The sequence below is a fragment of the Leptopilina heterotoma genome, unplaced genomic scaffold (assembly GCF_015476425.1).
Source record: "Leptopilina heterotoma isolate Lh14 unplaced genomic scaffold, ASM1547642v1 Lhet_18, whole genome shotgun sequence".
Taxonomy (NCBI): Eukaryota; Metazoa; Arthropoda; class Insecta; order Hymenoptera; family Figitidae; genus Leptopilina; species Leptopilina heterotoma.
In genome coordinates, this window is record NW_025110896.1 from 2695544 (window position 1) to 2719672 (window position 24129).

General features: G+C 22.2%; 2 protein-coding genes across 2 annotated transcripts in view; one reads left to right on the plus strand and one right to left on the minus strand.

Annotated features, from left to right (window-relative positions):
- LOC122499927 (metabotropic glutamate receptor 2-like) overlaps positions 1 to 21880 on the minus strand; it is a 214009-nt gene extending 192129 nt beyond the window's left edge. Inside the window, exon 1 of the mRNA XM_043608519.1 lies at positions 21656 to 21880. The gene's annotated coding sequence lies outside the window, so the exon portion shown is untranslated. The remainder of the gene's footprint in view (positions 1 to 21655) is intronic.
- LOC122499928 (UNC93-like protein) overlaps positions 1 to 24129 on the plus strand; it is a 100442-nt gene that overhangs the window by 41829 nt on the left and 34484 nt on the right. The gene's annotated exons all lie outside the window — the stretch shown is intronic.

Sequence of the window (24129 nt, forward strand, 5' to 3'; positions counted from 1 at the left end):
AATTAATTTTCTATTTGGATTCAAACAACTTTTCATTTATTTTGTAATTAAAGAGTGGACTCATTCTTATGGCTTATGTATTGACAAAGAAAGAGAAATATAGTTTATTTTTATTTGGGATTTTCTCTAACCAAGAAACACTTTTTTTTTGTGTCCGACTTTTATTTTTACTCTCGATCCAATCACATTCAACTCGAGATGCGATCTGTTCTTTCTTCCTTTTTTTTCGGGAAATCTCGAGTATTTTAACATAGAAAATACATGTAATTTTTTATTGTAACTATTTTTTTTTTGCTGTTATTTTATTTATAAAGAAATTTTCTTAATTTTATTTCATTCAGTTTCATTTATTTCCTTTTATTTTGAAAATATTTGATTTATTAAAATAATATTGCTAGGAAAATATATTTTGATGAGAAGAAAAGTGGAGTAATTGATAATTGATTATTGAATACAAGATAAAGTTGTACAGCCATAGGGCGCAGATGGCACTCGAAATTTCCAATTGATGGCTTTATATATATTTTAAAGATAGTCACTATTTTATACGATAGTGCACCTGAGAATTTTTTTTAAAAATAGAAGAAAAAAAGTACCTTAGAAATGTTAATGTAAAAGTGGTGTTAAATTTTAATGAAAAATTTCTTTTTTGAAAAATTAGGGTTACGGTACTTGGGAAATTTTTTTTATTTAGTGAATAGAAGCAGAAAGAAAAATATATAAAAATTGTTTTATTTTTAATTTGTAGTATTTTTCCTGTTTTCTATTTTTCTATTTTTCCTTTCTCCTGATTGTCGCAAAGTGAGTAAAAAAAATTATCTCGGTGAGATAGACTTCAAACGAATTGTCAAAAAGCAAAATCCGATTTTCTACAAAGGTTATAAAATGTCTTCGCGTATTAAATATGTCTCGTGTGTCGAGTTTTTTTTAACTTTAATCCGTTTTTTCTATTTTTCAAAATTCCTTTTAGTTCAGGAAGAAGTTAAGTAGAAAATATTAGTGTCATTAAATATAAAAAAGCAAAAAAATAGAGCACGCAATATATTGAAAGAGAAGGAGAGAGAAAGAGAGAAAAAAAGGAAGGTACACTTTCTGAGTAAGTGTGGAAATCTCAAAAGAACCTCACTTCTCATAGAAGTTTCACTATTTTATTAAGATAACATGATCGAGAGGTTGAAGTTATACGTCAAGTGTTAACGAGTTTGGTGGAGTAAAAAAAGTTGACTGCATCTCACAGTATCATGGATACTTTTTGAAGAAATTCAATCCTGAGATTTATAAAAGTTTTTTTATTAACAGGGGTTTGGGAATTTTTTTTTTTCTATTACAAGTTTCAATGAGTCAATTTTACAGAGATTGTGGGGAGAAAATAAAGAAAAATATATTTAAAGCAGTAGTTTGTTTGTTTTATAATTGCTTATGAATATTTAGAGTGAGGGAAAAAGTTTTAAATGTATTGTCTGACTGAAAGTTTCTTTCACCACTTACTTTAATGCAAAAAGGGAATAAAAAAATATTGGCTGACTGGTACAGACTTTTACTACTGAAATTAGGTGACTGATCACTTGTAGAAAAAGAAAAGAATATTAAAACTTGTGTCTGACTAAACATATCTTTTACTACTTAAGGCGAAAGGAAAAGAAAATCCATTTGTCTGACTAAAATCGTTTTCTTTCACTTGCTCTTCCGCTATCTTAAAAAACCTGTCTGACCAGAATTAAACTTTACTACTTATACTCAGGAAAAGAAAAAAAATTGTCCAAATTCTGTTTGTTTAAAAGTATCTTGTACAATTTAACTTAATACAAATGAGAACAGAAAACTATTGTCTGACTAAAAGAGAATTTTGCTACTTAAAATATAAAATATTTTACTACTTAAATATTCTCGTCTGACTAAATCTGTCTCTTACTACTTGCATGAAAATTAAATATTTTCAGAAATTATGTCTGACTAAAAGTACCTTTTTCTACTTGGGACAGAAAAAAAATAAAAATTCCGGTTTAAATATAATTATTACTTAGACTCTACTGTCTGGCGAAAATTATCTTGTACCACTTGGATGAAGACAAAAGATAATAAAAAATTAATGTCTGACTGAAATAGTTTTTCACTATTCAATGTTGGGAAAAATTTAAGTGCCTGATTACTTATAGAACAGAGAAAAACAAACACTGTCCGACTAAAACTACCTTTTACTACTTAAACTTTGCCAGATTAAAACGACCTTTTACTACTTAAACCAGAGGAGAAGGAAGAACACATTTCTGTCTGGCTAGAATGGTTCTATCTCGTCTGACTAAAATTATCCTTTACTACTCACATCAATGTAAAGAGAAAAAAATTTCAGACTAAAATTACCTTCTATTATTAGTATTTATTGTTATTATTATTATTATTATTATTATTATTATTATTATTATTATTATTTTTATTATTTTTATTATTGCCTTTAGTCAGAATATAAAAAAATACCAAAATACTGTCTGACTAAATCTATCTACTACTACTTGAGATCTTTAAATATTTAGAAAATTCCCCAAAATCTGTCCGACCAACATTGAATTTTACTACTTAAACCAAACTGAAAATAATAAAAAAATTTTCTCCGAGTAAAATTGTTCTTTCTACTTATGTCTCAAAGATCTCTTATAAAGACTCCGTCTGAACAAAATTGACTTTTACTACTTCAATATAAAAAAAATTCGTAAATCTCAACTGTCTGACTAAAAGTGTCTTGTACCACTTACTTTAATTCAATAAATAATAAAAATTTATTGTCTGGCTAAAATTGTTTTTTCCACTTACGAGAAAATGAGAGATCCCCTTTTCTCTCTAATGTCTGACCAGAATGATCTTTTACTACTTAAGCAGGAGAAAAAAAAATTGAACATAAAAAGAACATTAAATATTGTATAATTTTCGAAATCTAATTTTTCTTTGAATTTAAATTGCACGATAGTTGTTGACTTTTTTTAAAAATTTATTTTTCGCTTTATGGTCATAAATCACTAGATCGAGAATAATGGATTTCTTGAGGAAAAACAGTGCATTCCCATAATATATTTTCGTATAGTGAGGGAAAATTTTACACACATCAGTATACGAGAAGAAAGTGGATTTGTTTTTGGTGCATTTTTATTTCAACATATGAAAATCGTTTGGAACGTTTCATGCACCACTTTCGGTATAAAATTCTTTTTATATACACACAATTCTATTCAATCAGGAAATTGACGTTTAACGGCGCGTTTTTTTGCATTGTTTTATTTTTGTTATTTTTAACATTTAGTTTATAAATTAAAATCGAAAAACTGAACAAATAAATTAGAATAAAAAATTAAAATAGAAAAATAAATTTATTTTTAATTAATAGAAAATAAATTTCAAAAAATTAAAATATATTTGAAGATTTAATAATTGATTAGAAATATTTGTTTAAAATGAAAATAAACATATGAGGAGCTTATTTTCTCCTAAATTATTATACCGACAATAAAATATTCAATTGTAAAATTCCTCAGGAAATGGACTAATAAAATATTGAAATGAATCAATATTTTTTCAGATTCTTTCATGTAGAGAAGAAAAGTATTTTTGTTGAGGTGAAAAGAAATGTATGATGTACACATAATAAATCAATCTTCTTTTTCCTATTCACAATAGATTTTTCTTGCCTATTATAAAACACTGTACTGCCAAGTCATGCAGCTTTTCTATTGTGATTTCACATAAATGCTCCATATTTATGAATCTGCACAATCTTATTTTATTGTTTGCAAGTGATGACAAAAAATGTTTCTCCAACTATTTTTCCTTACTTTTTCAATACAAACACTAATAATTTTTTTATACAACAAAATTAGTAATTTCTTGAAAATTATTAATTTTTTTGAACTGAAAAAAAATTTCTTTCATTTAAATAATCGATTAGTTGTTTATTATCAAATAAATATATTTACTTGAATCAAATAATTTTTATTTTAGTCAATTCTAAAAATAATTTGCATTTTTAATTTTTGAAGAAATACAATTGTTTAGAAAATGTTAAATTTCAGACGATTTGAAATTATTATTTTCGAAAAATTGTAATTCTTGTTGAAAAATAAATAACAATGAATATTTTTAAAAATTTGCCAAAATTACTAAAGAATTTAATTTAAAATTCTTCAAGATAATAGAATTCCTAAAAATAATTAATTGAAATATTTTTAAACATTTCCAAAATTCGTCAAATTATATTGAAGTAAATTTTATATTTTAAAGAAATTTATTAGAATTTTTAAAGATAGTCTCGTGTTTGACAGAAAAATATTTAAAAATTGGAAAAAATTATTTTTAAATAATTGAATATTTAGTTAATTAATAATTTTTTCTTTTTTTTTCAATAAATACAGCATAGCCTCAAAAAATTAAACTTTAAACTTAAAAATAAAGTTATATTCAAAAATGACTAATTTCAGGAAGGTATTATTTCTTTTTCGAACACTAATTGTAAGCTTTGTGATAATTTTAATTAACGTAAAATATTTTTAATCGTACGATTTCGGAATCGTGGAAAGAAAAAAATGAAATATTCCATCAGAAGTTGAAATGAAAGTTTACTTTGTAATTCCTGTGTAATCATACGAGTGAATCGCTTTTTGAAACGATATCATGAAAGAAATCAAGAGGAAAAAAAAAGTTTTATTTCAAACTTTTTTTTTCTATTGTTTCCTTCTTTTTGTTTTTGTTTTCTTTTTGATGTTTTGTAGAGAGAAAAATATAAATCGCATATATGTATATCTAACAAATGTTTCTCTGTCGTTTGATGGGTGAAACATTTGGATGAAAAATTGCAAAAGTCTCGTAAAACTTTATACGAACATATATGTATCATCCCACCAAGAGAGTCATAAGACTTTGACATTCCTTGTTGCACTCAGTACACATCTCATTCAAGTTTAACTCGATACAAACATTTCCTCAAAAAGGAAAGGAGCTCTTTACTCGAAGGTATTCTGTTTATCCCCAGGGGACATATTCTAACAAACGATTTCCTTTTTTTTCTCTCTATCTCTCAAATATTATATTTAAAAAAAGTGAATCTTTGACTCTTGGTTCAAATATTGTTGAAAACTTTTCATTGACATTCTTTCAAGTCTCGAAGAAAATACTTTATTACGAAGTCACATATTTCTTGTTTAGAATTCTTTATTTTTTTCCTTTTTTTTTTGCTCTCTGCGAAGAAAATTAAGTCATATACTTTTATATGCATGAAATGAAATTTTATAGAAGAATTTTTATAATTAAATAACTTTAGAAGGGGATTTTTTTGTTTTGATTCTCGTCACATGGAATGATGTGCCTGACTAAAATTGAGTTTTACTACTTTTGTTGAAGTGAAAACGGATTCAAAGTGATGTGTCTGACTAAAAACTACTGTTACTACTTAAATCGAAGTAAAAAAAATCTTTCTGGTGGTGCGTCTGACTAAAACTATTTTTTACTACTTGGGAAGACTCCAATTTAGGTTTTACTACTTTAAGTTTTACGATAAAAGTATAGAAATAGTTTTTAGTGACACGTCTGGCTAAAAATGATTGTTACTACTTATATTGAAGTGAAAAAGATATTAAGATGCAATGTCGGACTAAAACTATTTTTCACTACTTCGATTAAAGTGAAATTTGTGTTAAGTTTAACTGCATCGATAAAAATAAAACTTATGTCGCTACTTATGTCGAAGTAAAAAATACTTCTCAAAATGTGTCTGACTAAAACTGTTTTTACTACTTAAAAAAGTGAATTTACTTTTTACTACTTCGAAAACAGACTTTATTCACCATTTTTCATAAAAATTATTTATTTTCATAAAAAATAAAAAATATAAAAATTGAAATCATTAGAATAAATTGAAACATTGAAAAATATTAACCAAACATTTTCTTTTTAATTCTAATATATGAAATACTAAATTAAAATTAGAAATAAAAAAATCGAAAAAATAATAATATAATAAAAAATTGAAAAAGTAAAAATAAAAAATATAAAATGAATAAAAAATTAAAAAAAACAAAAAAAGTAAAGTAAATAAAATAGAAAAAAATTTGAATTCAGTTACAGACATTACTTTATAATTATTATAATTTTTGCTAATTGTAATAAAATTTTCTTTTAAAAATGTATTCACATGCAATAATTTAAATTAATTTTTTATTATAAAGCAAGCTTTACATTTTTCTCCATTTTTTCTTGTTTTGTAATAAAAAAAAAGAAATGCCACAACAGGAGTGTTTTATTTTCACTTGTCCGGAAACATAGATTGTAGTATAACGTGAAACAGAGCGAAACAATATTTACTTTCCGCCTTGCACAGAAAATAATGTTCTTCGGTTTAGATAGTAAAAAAAAATGGAAGAAAATTATTTCTGTCATCTCTCTAAAAATGTATACTAATTGTCTTTTAGAAAATCATTTCAATTATTAAAGTTCATTTTTAAATTTATAGTAGAATATTTACAAAATTGAATATTATTTTAATGACAATAGTAATAATTATAATAATTATGATAAATTATTTTTTTTTAGTTTTTAAGTTATCAGAACTGAAAATATTAATAATAGTAAAATAATTACCAAAAATTTTGAAACGATTTTGGCTGACTTAAATTCACTTTAACTACTAAGAAATTTAATAAAATTATAATATTAATAATAATAGTGATAACAATATTAATAACAATAATAATAATTAATAAATTTTTCTGTTTAGTTTTTAAGAGTATTTTTGAACGAAAAGGCAAGTTCCGTATTTGCTAAATAAATAATAATAATAATAATAATAATAATAATAATAATAATAATAATAATAATAATAATAATAATATATAATATTTAGTAATAATAATGATAATTTTAATAATAAATACATTAGTAGAGAAAAATCTTGTTGAAAGAAAAATTTGTCGAATAAGAATATATTTCTTAAAAAAAAGTTTTTTTGCTTTATTCGAAATACAATTTTTTATTATAAAAATGGTTTATGCTGAATTTAAGTATAAATTGCACTGTAATATTCTATATAGATGTATACATATATATATAAAGAAAGTAAAGAATATAACTTGACGAAAATCCTTTTTGCATTGTTGGATGATGTCATCTTTTTATGGAGACAACGAAACCCGGGAGATAAGAAAAACCAAAAGTGTTAAGCTATATAAGCATTCACTTCTTTCGTCCTTCGAGTGTCGTAAAAAGGCCACCGTTATCGTTGGCGAACATTTTTCAATGTTATTTCCAAGCTACTTTCATCTGCTTCCAACCGAGCATGGATCTTGAGTTGAGAGTCAACATAGATGACTTGTTCGAGGTTAAAAAAGAAAAAAAAAGCAAAAAGAAAAAAAAATAAGTAGGAATCCCAAAAAGGAAAATTTCATCTTTTCTTTAACGACAAAATGACAAACATTAATTATTTTTCATCGTTACGGTATAATCGTTAAAATTTTAATTATTTTTTTCTACATTAAATTTCTTCTCCTTTCTTTTTATTTAATTACACAACTCATTATAGAATAAACGTTGGAAGTTTGAGAAAATCTTTTTTTATTATTTTTTTTTATATGTTTTAAAATTGAAAATCATATTTTTAAAAAAGGGTTTTTTAGATAATGTTTTTTTAAAATCTTTTCAAAGAAATTACATAATATTATTGAAATAGGGTTTTTTAAATAATGTTTTTTTAAAAAAATGGTATTAAAATTAAATAATTTTTTTGAAAAAGGTTTTTTAAAATAATGTTTTTAAGAATATGTTTTTAAAAAAAATATTTTTCATAATATGTTTTTGAAAAAAAAACATTTAGAAAAATTAAATAATTTTTTCGAAAAAGGATTTTTAAAAAAAATGTTTTTGATATTATGTTCTTGCAGAAATGTTTTTAGAAAAATTAAATAATATTTTTGAGAAAGGATTTTCAAAGTAATGTTTTTAGAAAAATGTTTTTGATACTGTGTTCTTGAAGAAATGTTTTTTATAAACTGAAAAAGTAAATAATATTTTTGACAAAGGATTTTTTAAAAATGTTAAAATAATGTTTTTAAAAAAATGAAATATTTTGGAAAAATGATTTTTAAAATAATGTTTTTGATAATATTTTCATGAAAAATGGTCTTTAGAAATATTAAATATTATTTTTAAAATAGGATTTAAAAAAAAATTTCAAATAATTTATAACATTTTAAAGAGAAAATATTTTTTAAATTGTAATTTTCTTCAAGGAAAGTATTTTTAGACGAAAGCTTTTTTTACTAATTTACTAGTATATTTTTTTGTAATTAGAGTATATTTTAACATTTTAAGAAAATTAAATGTCAAATGTTGAGAATTTTATTAGTTGGATTTTATTTTCATATCTTAAAGAATTCAATCAAGCAAATATCAAAGTAATAACGATGTTTCAATTAGAGAAATTATTATTCTTGGAAAGTTTCGATTTCTCTTCTTCTTTAATGATGAATATTTATTATTATCTAGTTGCTTACATAACTGCTGTAAATATTTCATTTCGTTAAACAAATTACTGACAATATTAATAAGCATTTATTGTAAACAATATCCAAGTTTCAAAGAAATAAAATAATAAGAAGTTACAATTTTTTTTAGTTACAACTAATAAAATTAGAAAAAAAAAATAAAAAAAATAAATTTTCTATTTACTTTTTCTTTTTGTTTTTATAAAGTTTTTAAAATTCTTTTTCGTTTTCATAAATTTATAATTCAAAAATTCCTTTTTTTTACAATTTTTTTATTTTAAAATTCGTTTTTGTTTTTATAAACAAATAATAAACATGAAACAGTTTCTTGTATTATTTCCTCTTGAAAAGTAAATAATTAATGAAATAAGAATTCAATAACTTTTAAAAAAAAAGTGTTAATGGCTTTTAGGGGAAAAAAAATTATCAGACTAACTGTATACGCGTCTAACAGAATACTCTAGTGGCCGTTTAAACTTTTAGAAGACGAGTTATAAAGTTTATGAGTTTTGAAAAGATTCTTTACAGCTTGAAGCGGAAAATATTATGTATATATCCCCTATTTTTTTTTTTTTATTAAAAAAGAAAAAAGAAATTATACAATTGTAATCTTTTGTCCCGTGATTATTACACTCTACTCTTTTATATCTCTTAAGTTTTTTAAACGACTCTGATATTTTTTGTTGCATCCTTTTTTTCTTGTAATAAAAATACGAAGTAAATCCTGCATTTCAAAGCAGTTTCTTATTTTAAAAATTGGATTTAAACAGAAAAAGATGAGAAATAAAATATAGGAATATTAAAAATGAAGTTGTTATCCTTTTTTTTAAAAAATTTTTTATTAGAAAAAATTCTACTATTTATTTTTTCTAATAAAATTTTTTGTAATAAATAAATTAAAAGGAAGGAAATGATAAATAAATATTAAAAACTATGAATATTAATTTAAATATTATTTAATGAATATTAATAAATAATTTTTAAAAAATAAAATAAACACTTTTTAAAAAAAGTTTAAAAAAAATAAAATGAATAAAAACTAAATGAATAAATAAATAAAAAATAAACTGTAATTAAGAAATAAATATTAAAATTAAAAAATAAATAATAAAGGAAATAAATACATGTTTACGTACCATAAAAGTAATATGAATATATTTTGAAATTGTAGGTTTAATCGAGAATAATTATCAATATAGACGTGTATTTTCGTTGCTTGAAATGACTGACTAAAATTAGAATATTCTACTACTTAGAGAAGATTAGTTCCTCTTAGCTCTCTTCAGTAAAGAGAGACTGAGATAGAGAGTCTAATTTCTGATAATATAAAGGACGCATCAAACAGTTTCATGTCACAGGCATTTCTCTACATTTTTTTTTTTTATTTTTTTGAAATTTGCACTTAAAATAACTCAAAAATCTAGATATTTAGGTAAAATATTACTAAAATATATAACTGTTTTCCTTTGAAGTCACGAAGGTAACTTTTATAATGCATGTTCCGTCTCTTACTTTTTTTTTTCTCTGAAATAAGTGAGAAATTTTCCTTTTTCACATTGCGAGGAGGAATTGGTTCTTTGCTGGTGCACCTCCAATTTACCCCTTTTTTTATTTTTAACCTCATTAAAACGACTTTGTTACTAAAATGTGATCAAGGTGGGAAGAAATGATTTTGTATTTCCGTTCTCTCGGAGCGTATAAATTCTCTTTTGCAAAAAACGTCTCGAGGAAATTGATAAACTCGAATTATTTAATAATATTCGCATATTAGGAGATGAGGAATTTTTTAATTTATTGTCTGACTAAAAGTGTTTTATACTACTTGGTTCAGTGCAAAAGAGAACAAAAATTATTATTCGTAAATTTATAAATTATTAAATATAAAAAGTTTTAGAAATGTAATTAATAAATTATTAGGTATAAAAGAATTTTATAAATATAATTGACAAATTATAACTTCTAAAAATATATTTTTACAAATGATTATTTAATATCGTCTATAATTGAAGTAATTTAATAGAATTACTAACAGAAATCATTATTTCTTTCCTTTTTTTTTGTTAATAATATTTAAGTATTTTCTTTTCTTTGTATTTCAGGTGAGGTGAACAACATGTTTTCTGTCGAGTTTATTTTGTAAGTAAATATATATTAAAATATTTATAAAAATCATTACGTATTATTAGTAAAATATAATCGTCAGAGGAATAATTTAAAAATTCTGATTCGTTTACTTTATGGAAAATATCAGTGTATTATTTGTATAACTTAAATTAAATCAACTTAAACATAATCTGTGTTGGGAAAAATTATTAAATACCTGGTTAATAGGAGAAAAATATTTAAAATCTTATTTTTAATCTTCATTAAAAACTTTTGTCTGACTGAATCTACTTTTTACTACTTATATAAAATTACTACTTACACCAAGTCTGCCAACTTTAATTAAATTTATTAATTTAAAGCGAAGGGAAAAAATAAAAATTTATAAAAAATGGTAAATTAAAAATGTTAACTCAAAACAAAACTGAACATTCTTGTCAGGAACATTAAAAATTGTTTAATCTCTATTGTCTGACTAAAAGAGTTTTGTACCACTTGGATTAAAACAAAAGAGAATGGAAAATTCTAGTCTGACTGAAATGGGTTTCCACTACTGAAATAAATGTTGGGGGTAAATTTTAAGTGTCTGATAACTTTCAACAAAGGGACAAAAATTGAACAATAATGTCTGACTATAACTAATTTTACTATTTATACAAGCGAATCGTAACTGAGAGTAGACAAATTTTTAATAAATTCGTTTGACTAAATCCTTCTTATACTACTTAGATTACTTGGAGGAAAATATTAAAAATTCTGTCTTACTACTTGCATCAATTTTGATAGATTTTTAAAACTGACAGACAAAAATTTAACTTAACTACCTACAGAAAAGAAAAAAAAAGAAAAATTCCTCTTTGACTAAAAATCCACTTAGGTCAAAAGAAAATCTAAAAATATGTCTGAATAAAATCGTCCTTCACTACTTAGACTTGGAAAAAAAATTAAAATTGTCTATTTTCTATTGTCTGACGAAAGTTTCTTTGTATCACTTAATTTAATGTAAAAAGAGCTTAAAAATTATTGTCTGACTTAAAGAGGTTTTTACTACTGAAAGCAAAAATTTTGAACAATTAACCGACTGATTAGGGATTATAGACAACAAATGAAAAAAAAGAACAATACAGTAATTTTATTTACTACTATGCACATCAAATTTTAAAAATTATAAAATAATTGACTAAAAATGCCTTTTACTACTACTCAACGCAAAGGGAAAAGAAATAAAAATTCCTGTCGAGCTTTAATGGCTACCTTCTACTGTCGACAAAATGAGTGGTTTCAAAAAATGCTGACCAGAATTTTCTTTTACTACCTTCACTTGAGAAAAAAAAGAATTTAAAAAATAATTTTCCAAATTTTGTGTCTGATTAAAAATGTTTTGTACCACTGAATTGAATACAAAAGAGAATAAAAATTATTGTCTGACTAAAACGGATTATTACCACTGAAATCAAAGTTGGCTAAAATATAAGAGTTTGATTACTTACAGATACGAGAGGAAAATGGAAAATAGTTTTTTCTTAACAGTTTTCACTACTAAAACAAAAAAATCTATAATTATTTTGTTTTAGTAGTGAAAACAGTTAAGAAAAAAACTATTTTCCATTTTCCTTTGTTAATTAAAAGTTTGATAAATTTGTCAGACTGGAATTGCTTTATACTATAGTTAAAACAATAGCAGAAATGTATTAAAACTTTTGTCTGACTAAATCTTTATTTTACTACTTATTTCAAATATTTCAAATTTTTTTAAATATGTCTGACTAGCGCTGACTTTTACTACTTGAAGCAAAGGGGGAAGTATTAAAATTTTTGTCTTACTAAAATTGTTATTTTTACTTACGGAAAAATAATAGATCTTTAATATATTCTGACTGGCAATAATTGCTTTTTACATACAAGAATTATTATTACTAAAATTTAGAAAATTTTTTTAAAATTTGCCTAACCATAACTATTTTTTCTACTCATATTAAAAAAAGAGTATCAAAACTTTAATCTGATTAAATTTATATTTTACTTTTTACATTAAATTTTTTTAAATTCTTAAATTTTGTCTGACAGAAACTGACTTTTACTACTTAAGACTGAAAGAATAGAAAAACTGTCTTCTACTAGTTAATGAAAGAAACTGTTAATAAAATTTGAAAAATATTGAATAAAATTTTTTTTCTAATAAGGGCGAATTTCTAAAAAACTTTTTTCTAATGAAAGTAATTTTCTAATTTTTTTCTCTTCCAATAAAGGTCATTTTCTAAAAACTTATTTTTCTAATAAAAGTAATTTTAAAATTTTTTTTTTCTAACAATATTCAATTTTTGTAATGCCGATCAAATAGGTATATGATTAAAAAATAAAATTTACGAAAATTTTTTAATTCTTTAAAAAAAATACTTGAGATTTCGTTAAAAAATTATAATAAAAAATAGAAATTATGTAAATTTTTTGAGAAAAGTTAAAAATAATCTAGTTAAAAAATGAGAAATAGAAATTATAGGGATTTTTTCCTAAAGATTTTTAAAATTTTCTAAATAAATTATAAAATTTCTTCTTCTCTTTCAAAAATAAACTTATTATTTTGTCAACAGAATTGTGATTGAGAATCAGAAAATATGCAAAATAGTTTCTATTTCATAATCTTAATTTTTTAAAACGATTTTCTATCTTTTATCAAAATTATGAAATTTTTAAAAAATTTTATGAAAATAAATACCTATATAAAATATATAAAATCTCTTAAAGAACTGTCTGATCATAATTGTCTTTTACTACTCGCACATAAAAAAAAGAACCTAAAAAATACTTGAAAACAACTTAGCAAGGTATTCATTTGTTATAAATTCTATTCAATAATAGTACATAATTAATATTCAAATAATTTAATTTATTTTTTAAATTAATAGTAAGTAATAAATTCTATTATAAAAGATAAATTAACATGAAATTTATAATTTATATTAATTTATAATTTTTCATTCCTTTATTTGTACTATTTTCTACTATTAGAAATCACTATTTATTAATTTAACACAAATTTCACATTTATACTATTCAATATCCTTTGGACAGTAATGTTGCCATGAATTTTAATGGCCTTTAACGTCAATTGAAATTGGGATAAAGAATAATTTACATCTTCTGCAATACGTGAACGGAAAGCCACGTAATGGATTTTATATATTAACTTCAGGAATTGATTCTGGCAGTTATATTAATTATTTCTCAAAAGAAACACTTATGACTCTTGAATACGCTCCAAAACTTCTTCAGTACAAAATTTTCCAATTTATCGACATTCATTAATTCAAATTACTATTGAACTCAAATTTTATCTGGTATAGAAATTTCACTGAATGGAAACTTTATGAGATGGGATTTTTATTTCGTTGATTTTTTTTTATTGAAGAGAATTTTTATTTTGGGAGAATTTTTATTTAGCTGACTTTTCATTTAGCAGAATTTTAATTTGTTCGAATTTTTATTCAACCAAATTTTTAGTTAGGGAAATTTTTATTGATCAGATTTTTTATTCAGAAGAATTTTTATCTTGTAGAATTTTTATTCAAACGGATTTTAATTTAGAAAAATATTTACTCGGCAGAATTTTTATTTCGTCGGAATTTTTATTTAATTGAATTTAAATTGTGGAAAATTTTTATTGCGGAGACTTTTCATTTAGCAGAATTATTTATACTTATAGAATTTTTATTCAGAACGAATTTTAATTTAGAAAAATTTTTACTAGGTAGAATTTTTATTTTGAAGATTTTTTATTCATCAATATTTTCAATTGAGAGAATATTTATTTAGTAGTATGTTTATTTAGCAGAATTTTCATTCAGAAGAATTTTTATTCAGTCGAATTTTTATTTAGCAGAAAATTGATTTCGTAAAAATTTTATTGAACAAAATTTTCATTTAAGAAAATTTTTATTTGGCAGAATTTTCATTTCGTAGAATTTTTATTTGAAACAAATTTTCATTTAACCCTTTCGTACCTCCGGTACATATATGTACCACTTACAAAATTAAATAAAACTCTTATAATTTTAAACCTATTATCAATTAATATAGCTTTTTTTAATCACCAACGTCACTACTATTCATAAAAAAATAAAAAACTACATAGTATTATTATAATTATTATAAACAATAGGCATAATATTGTTATAAAAATAGCAAAATTTAATTTTTCAAAATATGCTCAAATTCGCTTAAAACTTCTTACTCAGGGGTTTTCGGGGTCGCTGATTACGAATCGAAAGTCAGTTTTTCAAAATTTTCAAAATTCAAGTTGATAGACATTTTTTTTTTAAATTGCTCATATTCGCTTGAAACATGTTATTTGGGGTTTTTCAGGGTTGACATATTGAATTTCAAAAATCTGACTTCAGATTCGTAATCAACGACCCTGAAAACCCCCGAGTAACACATTTTGTGCAAATTTAAACAATTTTGAAAAAATGTCCGCCATATTGGATCCGCCATTTTGAATTTTGAAAATTTTTAAAATCTGACTTAAGGTTCGTAATCAGGGACCCCTAAAACCCTCCGAGTAACAAGTTTTAATAAAACCCACTGGCTGTGTTTCCTGGGGGCACGAAAGGGTTAAACAGAATTTTCCTTTACGAGAAAAATATTTTTTTTTTCGAAATTAATTTTTGCGAATATTTTTCTCTAGCAAGTTTAGGTTTACAAACAGAAAACATTCTTATTAGAAAATATTCTGTTACAAAAAAGAATTTAATAAACTTTTGTCTTCTTCCACTATTTTTCTATCACTGTTTGTATTTCGTTTCGAGTAAAAGCTTTGTTCTTTGGTTTCCTTCTTGAGTGGTTTTTCCACCCGATTCCCGTATAGCTTTCGAAAAAGCTCCCGTCTTTTATCAGTTACATCACCCTGGAAGTGAGATTTTAACTTTTCAGGATGTAGAAGTAGCAAAATCACTTTTATTGAAGAAAATCCGCAGCACTTTAAAAATCAATGACTTCAAAGCAACGGATATAAAGTATAGTTTATTGTGCTGTGACGATTTCTGTGTGTGTGTGTGTTTTTTTTAAATACAAAAAAAATCCTAAGCTCGTTTTTGTAGCTATTGAAACTATTGAAGCTGTCAGAGTTAATGCAATTATTTCACGAATAAAACGCTTCGCTGATTGCAACATTCATTCAAATTACATAGAAAATTTAATTCGGAATGTAAACTGCTTTAACAATCAACTGAAAAACGAACAACTAAATCGGATATTTATTTAATAATTAATTTACAAAAAAAATATGAATAAAATAAATGACGCATTCGATACTTAGGTATTTTTTTTTAATTCTCTCTTTTTTTATTTTTTTATTTTATAAATTTCTAATTTTTTTTGCATTTATATTATTTAAAATTAATTCAAGAGATAAACAATATTAAACCTTTTTTAATGTGATATAAATTATTCTATTAAGTGAATCAGTAAAAACTTGACATTTTGTTTTAAACATAGAACGTAAAAATGTCAATTAATTTCCTTTTTTAGCAGTTGATATTGTGTTATGCTCAATGCTCTTTTGATCTAATTAATGGCACCACTTCTTTTCGTGCTTCGCTAATTAAATTTGCTTTCAATTCTAATTATAGAAAAATTATTCAATTTTTTTTCTGTCGCATTTAATCAACTACTTTAAACAAAGCATTAAACTGTGGAAAAAGCGTTTATTATTTGTATTTGTGAAAGTATTTTGTTATTAAAAAATTATATTTACTTTCTGTCGTTTAAATAATAATTTGAATTTTCTTTTTGAATACAAATATTTGTAATGATAAATATTAAAATATTAAATATTAAATAATATTAAAGTATAAAATAAAAAAAAATGTAAAAATATAAAAATATAAAAATATAAAAATATAAAAATATAAAAAAATAAAAATATAAAAATATAAAAATATAAAAATATAAAATATTAAAGTATAAAATATTTAAATTAAAAAAATATTTAAAAAAAAGAAAATATTTAATGTATTTTTATAGCAAAATTTCCTGCTTTTTACACATCAGATACTTTTCTTTGTTATATATAAAATTTTTCATAGAATTCTTTTAATTAATTAAAATATTCTATTTATTTTATTTTCTACATAAAATTTTATTGTTTTAAATATTTTTTCATTGTTGTAGAGAAAGTGAATATAAATCTGATAATATTTTTTAGTATGTAGAGAAAAATTTTTTTACAGAATACTCGGAGCTACTTTTTTTTGTATAAAAAGTATTAAAAGCAGTTTAAATGATATAAATTTATTCACTTTGTTCTTCATTATTTTGTTTTTGCATTTTTATTTCATTTATTATTTTCATTCTTTTTTCGCATTATTTTTAATTCACAAAGTCTTATAATTGGATAAAGCCAATTAAATAATTATATTGTTAACAATATTCTACTCAATTGTATAGAATGAACGAAGAGTCTTTTATTAATTAATTAATTATTTTCTCTGTTAAAATTTATAAAATGATAAATTCATTTTATTATTAAATAGTTATTGTAAAAAATTGCTTATATTTTCCATTTGAATAATCATTATAATTTAATTAAATTGTTAACTAAATTATATTATTAACATACATTATGAAATTTTCAACTTGATTAATTTAATTATTTAATTAGATAATTAGATAATTAATTATTTTTATCATTATTATTAATATTATTACTACCTAATTTACTTAATTAAAATATTAACATTAAAGAATAATTGTTGAATAGAACATCAAATTAATATTCCATTGAATTTAATTTACTCCATTAAAATAGAATATTATTCCACTATAAAATAATAGGTATCCAAAATAATGGTGTTTATTTAGTTGTCTGTTTTTATTTAATGTAATGAAATTAAAACAAATCAGTATTTATATACTTCGGTTTTGTTTTTTTTTTTTTAATAATGAACGAAATTGAGAAGTTCATTATTTATAAGAATAGTGGATTTTTTCAATTTTCTTAATTGAAATTCGAAACTTAATTTTGTTTCACATCAACTGCAGAATATGACCGTCAATACTAAAAAAAAAAATAAAAGAGAGAGGTAAAATAAATACTCGGGCGCTAAAAATCAATATTCATTATTAGTAAATGATCTAGTGATGTCAAAGAAAAATAATGCGAAATAAATGATAATAATTATAACTTTAATAATAACTTTTATACTAATTAATTATTTATTTATCAATCAAAATCATTACGTTATATAATTAATTTTATACCTACAATCTTTTATTTATTTCTCTATGGTAATTAATTTTTATTCATTTTTATTCATTTTTTAAATTATTATTTTCTACTCTCTAAATTAGAAGTAATAAAAAAGTTTATTAATTTCAATAAGCGACTGAATTTTTACTCTTGAATTATTAAATTTTAATTTTATTAATAAATAAGAAGAAATTACTAGGTATTTATTATTAAAAATGTTTACTAATTTTAATTAGTGACTGACTTTTTGCTTTTGAATTAGTAAATTTTAGTAATAAATTAGTAGAAATTACTATTTATTATTATTATTAAAATTTATTAATTCAAAAGAAAATAGTCTCTAATTCAAAATAGTCAACAATTTTTTATGTATTTTAAAATTAAAATATTTTACTTAATTATATTATAGTAAAAATATTTACTAATTTGTATTGGTGACTCATTTTCGCTTTTAAATTAGTAAATTTTACTAATAAATAGTTACTGATAAATCTACTAATTTATTAGTAAATTTAACTAATTCAATAGATAATTAGTTATTGAAAATTCAATAAGAATAAATAGTAACTTCGACTAATTAATTAATAAAATTTACTAATTCAAAAGAAAATAATCACTAATTCAAAATAGTCAACATTTTTACTTCTTTAAATTTTTTTTTGTATTTTAAAATTAAAGTATTTTACTTAATTATAATATAGTAAAAAAATTTACTAATTTGTATTGGTGACTGATTTTTGCTTTTGAATTTGTAAATTTTACTAATACATAGCAATATTTACTAATTTATTAGTAAATTTTACTAATAAATAGTAATATCTACTAATTTATTAGTAAATTTAACTAATTCAATGGATAATTTGTTATTAAAAATTCAATAAGAATAAATAGTTATTTCGACTGAATAGTTAATAAAATTTACTAATTCAAATTTAGAGAGTAAATCTGAATTAGTTGAAAATAACTAATTGCTAGTAAAGATGTTTGCTATTATTTTGCTTCTGCAGTTAGTAAAACGACTAATTAATAGTGGCGGATAACAAATTATTACCTAGTAGAAATTCTTGAATATTTACTAATTACTAATTAACAAATTAATAATTAGAAATTTAATTAGTAAAATCTGATTATTATTTTTGTTATATATTTACTAACAATTAGTTATTTTTTTTGCTAACAATGATTTATTTTCTGTTAGTAATTAATTATTTTTTACTAACAATTAGTTTTTTTGTACTAATAATTAGTTACCTATTGTTTTATATAAAATATACCAATTGTTAGTAGAAAATAGCTAATTATTAATATAAATAAATAACAAAAATTAGTCAAATTTTACTAGTTGAACTACTAACAAAAAGTTTTATTTACTTATTTTGAATTTTTGATATTATTTAAAAGTAAATTAAATTATTAAGTAGTGAATATTTATTTATTTTTTTTATTATTTATTTAAAATCAGTGACTAGATTTAGAATCAGTGACTGACTTTTGACTATCAAATCTCTTACTTTTGTCGAATTCTTTAGACAGTAAATTAAATTTACTAGTAAATTAAATTGATTTATTAAAGGCGGAATAATAAAATTTTTCCTTTATTCCTAATTAAATTGATTTACATATTTTAATTTAATTAAAAAAAATGAGATTTGAAATAGTTATTTTTTTGAAAAGAATAAATATTATTTTGTAAATAAGAAAAAAGAAAATATTTCTATATTTAGAAATTGTATCTCATAATATTCTTTGAGGTTTTGAAATGTTAGAATTTTATCATATCTTGAAAGTCACGAAGTACTTTTTAGTTTAAGGAGCAAAGGACTAAACTATATTGATCTCGGGGCGCAAAGAAGTCTTTGAACTTTTAAAACTTTTTTTTCTGGTTACGATGTATCTCGGGCGTGAATGAATTGTCCCATATATATAGTTGTGTATAGATATAATATACAGTTATATGCAGTTATTCATAGTCATATGTAGTTATTTATAGTTATAAAGTTATATACAGTCATATATAGTAATTTATAGTTATATATATTTATGTAAAGTTCTTTATAGTTCTATATAGTTACATTTAGTTATATATTGTTATATATTGTTATATATAGTCATATATATTAGTCATATATAGTTATATATAGTTTTATATTGTTATATATAGTCATATATAGTTCTATATAGTAATTTATAGTTATATATAGTTACATATAGTTATATGTATATAGTTATATATAGTTACATATAGTTATATATAGTTATAAATGGTTATATATAGTCATATATAGTTATATAAAGTGACATGCAGTCATATATAGTTACATATTTATTTAGTTATATTTAAACTTTCAAAAAACTTGTAACTCCAACTTTTTGCTGATGACAATTGCTGAAAAGTACATTGTTCCTAATGAGGGTCGCTCTTTTTTCTTTATTATTATTATTATTTTTTAGTGTGCATGTGTACGTTACCCCTATAACTGTAATTTTCAACTTTCTTAACCGCAAACCAGCAGAAGCAACTGAATTCATTAAAACTTAACACTAATGAGTCTCTTGCTTCGAATTGTTTTGCTTTAGAAAAACACAAAACACAACAATAGAATTGCTTTGTTTTGTGATTTTTTCTCCCTTACGCCTCATTAAATTTCCAATTTTTCCTTCACAGATTTTTCAATTGTTCGCAAGAATGGTCAGGGTAGTTATTTCTTTTTATATATATATAGAAAAAAAACGTTAAATACGTATCGTACAGTGTATTTCAATTTTAATCGAAAATTAAAATTTCCTTTTGTTATATCGATTTCATCCTTTTTAGGGGAATTTGAAGAGGGAAAAAAAAATTTTTTTATTGAGGAATTATTTACTTGGATGATTAATTTTTACGATAATTGTTCTTCGGCTTTAGATTCGCATGTTTTGAATTATAATTTTTTTCTCTTTGCTTATTTTTTCTATTTAAATGTTTTCACTATTCAAAAAATATTATTTCTATTTGTTTATTTTCTGTTTGCTTATTTTTTCTATTTCCTTTTTTTAATTTGCTTTTTTTCTAATTGTTTATTTTTCTATTTGCTTGTTTTTGTTTGCTTTTTTCTAATTGCTTTTTTTAATTTGCTTATTTTTTCTATTTGAATATTTTTTCTATTTGTTTATTTTTGCTATTTACTTTTTTTCAGTTTACTTCTTTTCCCTGATTATTTTTTCTATTTGCTTTTTTTAATTTGCTTATTTTTTCTATTTGAATATTTTTTTCTATTTACTTTGCATTTACTTTTTTTTACATTTAATTTTTTTAATTAGAAGAAAATTTTTACCATAAGAAGAAGATAATTATTAAGAGTAAAGAACGATAAAAATTACTTAATAAAAAAAAAGGTTTGATTCGAATGTAAAAATTAATTAAAAGTTTTCTAAATTTTCCGATAATAAAAAAGTGGTTGGGTAAAGGATTTTTTCAAAAAATAGTTTTCGATGAAAAAATTGCTCGAGTTAATGCAAGAATGTTGTATATGAAGCGAAGGGGAAATTTTTTTTTCCTTAACTTAATAATTCAGTCGCTCTTTTATACAAGCTTACGATAAAAAATTACCCAAGATATTTTTGCGCGGCAAAAGAAAGTAAAATTTTTCTCGTTTACTTTCATTTTTTTTTTCGTTTTATTTTTTTTTGTGTGTATGTGTGTGTGTCGTTACTTTAAAATGAAATAACGCTCATGTTGTGAAGGTGGCAAATGACTTCCTATGCTTTTAATGTAATAACTAAAGTAAGTTTGTAGAACAACATTACTTACATTACAAGCTACAATCACTTCCATATGCAGGCATTATGTGTGGTAACACGTTTTCTCAACGCCCATATACAGCTTTGGTACACACCTCACATACAGCCTCTCAATTTAGTTGCACAAAAAAGGAATTTAAATTTTCTCTTTCTTTCTCTTTCTCTCTCGTTCACTCTCGTTTTTTTTTCTTACTTTTCCCCGCGAATTGAACGATTTTTTTTAATTTCTTTATGAAAAAATTATTCCTAATAATGTAGTTAAAGAAAATTGGTAAAAACTTTTTTTTTACACGAAAATAGTAAGTCCTCTTTTAAATTAGAATTTAAATTAGAAAATTTGTTTAATCAGTTTTGGAATCTTTTTAAGAAATATTACTTTTTTTCTTTATAAAATAAGTGTTCGTTACTTTTTTTCTAATTAGTAAGTAATCGTTTTTATTCACTTGATGATTCATTGTTTACTTTTCATAAAATAGTTTGTGTATTCTTCTTTTAATTTTATTTTTTTGCAATTTATATTATCAATATTTTATCCAATTTTTTTCAATCATAATTAGATTTTTATTATTTTTTTATTTCTATTTATTTATTATTATTATTTTATTATTTGTTTATTATTATTTTATTATTTGTTTATTATTATTTTATTATTTTTTTATTATTATTTTCTTAGTATTTTATTAAAATTATAAATAAATAAATTAGTATTGTTTGTTAATATTAATTTAATATATTGTTAATCTTTTCGTTTTTCTCAATATTTTGTTGTAAGAATATAGTGTTAATTTTTTACACTGTTAATACTGTTTCGTAAATATTATTTTCAATTAGGACTTTTATTTTTCATGTACATATTTATTTTGTTTGTACTTCATTGTTTTTTTAATATTTATGTACTATTTTTTTCGAATACTTTTATATTTCATATATTTTTATATTTCATATACTTTTATATTTTATACCTTTACATTTTATATACTTTTTATTTCATATACTTTTACATTTTATACTTTTATATTTTATACATTTATATTTTATACTTTTTTGTTTTATATTCTTTTATCTTTTTTACTTTTGTATTTTATTCTTTTTTGTTTTATACTTTTTTATTTTATATTCTTTTATATTTTATACTTTTACATTATATACTTTTATATATTATATTTTAAACATTTATATTTTATACTCTTTTCATTTCATTATTTTATACTTTATTTTATATTTTAAATACTTTTGTACTTAATGTAATTTTATAATTTATATACTTTTCATATAATTATGTGTATTAAATTATCGTGCATATGATTATAATTGTCGAAAGCAAATTGTCATTTTTTTATTTTGTAGATAAAATTTTTTTTTATTATTATTTCTTAATGGACTTGAAACGAAATTGAATTTTCGTAACGTTTTTTTTTTAAAGGTCCGCTCGCTACAAGGTCCACTCTAATGTAGCTGCGCGCATTTACTGAACAGGTTTTGCCGCGAGGGCGTCGTTTCTAACAGCCCCTCTATCGCAGCATCCCTCGACTCGCGCAATTTTCCTATCTTCACGACCTCCACCAACTCATATTCTGTATATAGTTCCAGTTTTTTTTTGTCTTTTTCATAAAAAGTTATTTTTATTTCTCTATAATTTTTAAACAGTTCTTTATTATCACGAAAAGTGGAGAAAAAACACTTTTCGGAAATTTTTTTTTTAAGTTGCATTATTGTTTAAAATTACTTAGTGATTTTTCTTCAAACATTTATTTTTCGAAATTTATTATTCTTTTTTCGTAAATTATTTAATGAAATAAATAAAATTAAATAAATAAAATTAAATAGATTATTGCGACTTAAGAGGGGAGGTTACTTTAGGGGACTTGCAAACAGCACTTTTTTATGATAACACTTTCGATAACAATTTTTATTTTTAAATTCATTTCGAGGTCTGTAAATGTAATTTATATCTAAACCAGAAATATTCAGAAGAAATGGTAAAATTCGAATATTTTGAGAAATAAAATAAAGAATAATTAAAAAAAATTACAAATTAACTTTAAGAATACGACGATTCTTATAGATAATAACAATAATAATTGTAATAATAATAATAGTAATAATAAAAATAAATAATAAGTAGTTTTTATTTTAATTTAATTAATTTTAATTTATCAAAAAAAAAATTGTGTAAAGTTGAAAAATATTTAGGCATTTCGAGAGTAATTTAGCAATTAGTGTTTATGGGTACGTGTGAAAAAATATTTGACGAGACCTTTTTTTCTCCCCTCTTGTTTGATTGTAAAAAAAAAGTGATTGGTGGGAAAATTTTATTTTATTTTTATCGGCAATTTTTGCGACAAAGATCTAAAAGCGCGCTGATTTCGAGTCTCAAATCTCAGTTAACCTAGTTGGTTATCGCTTCAAATACTCTTTGACTTTATTCGCGTATATCTCTATGCTTTTATTGCTCCATGATACCTATTATTTGCCACCACAAAG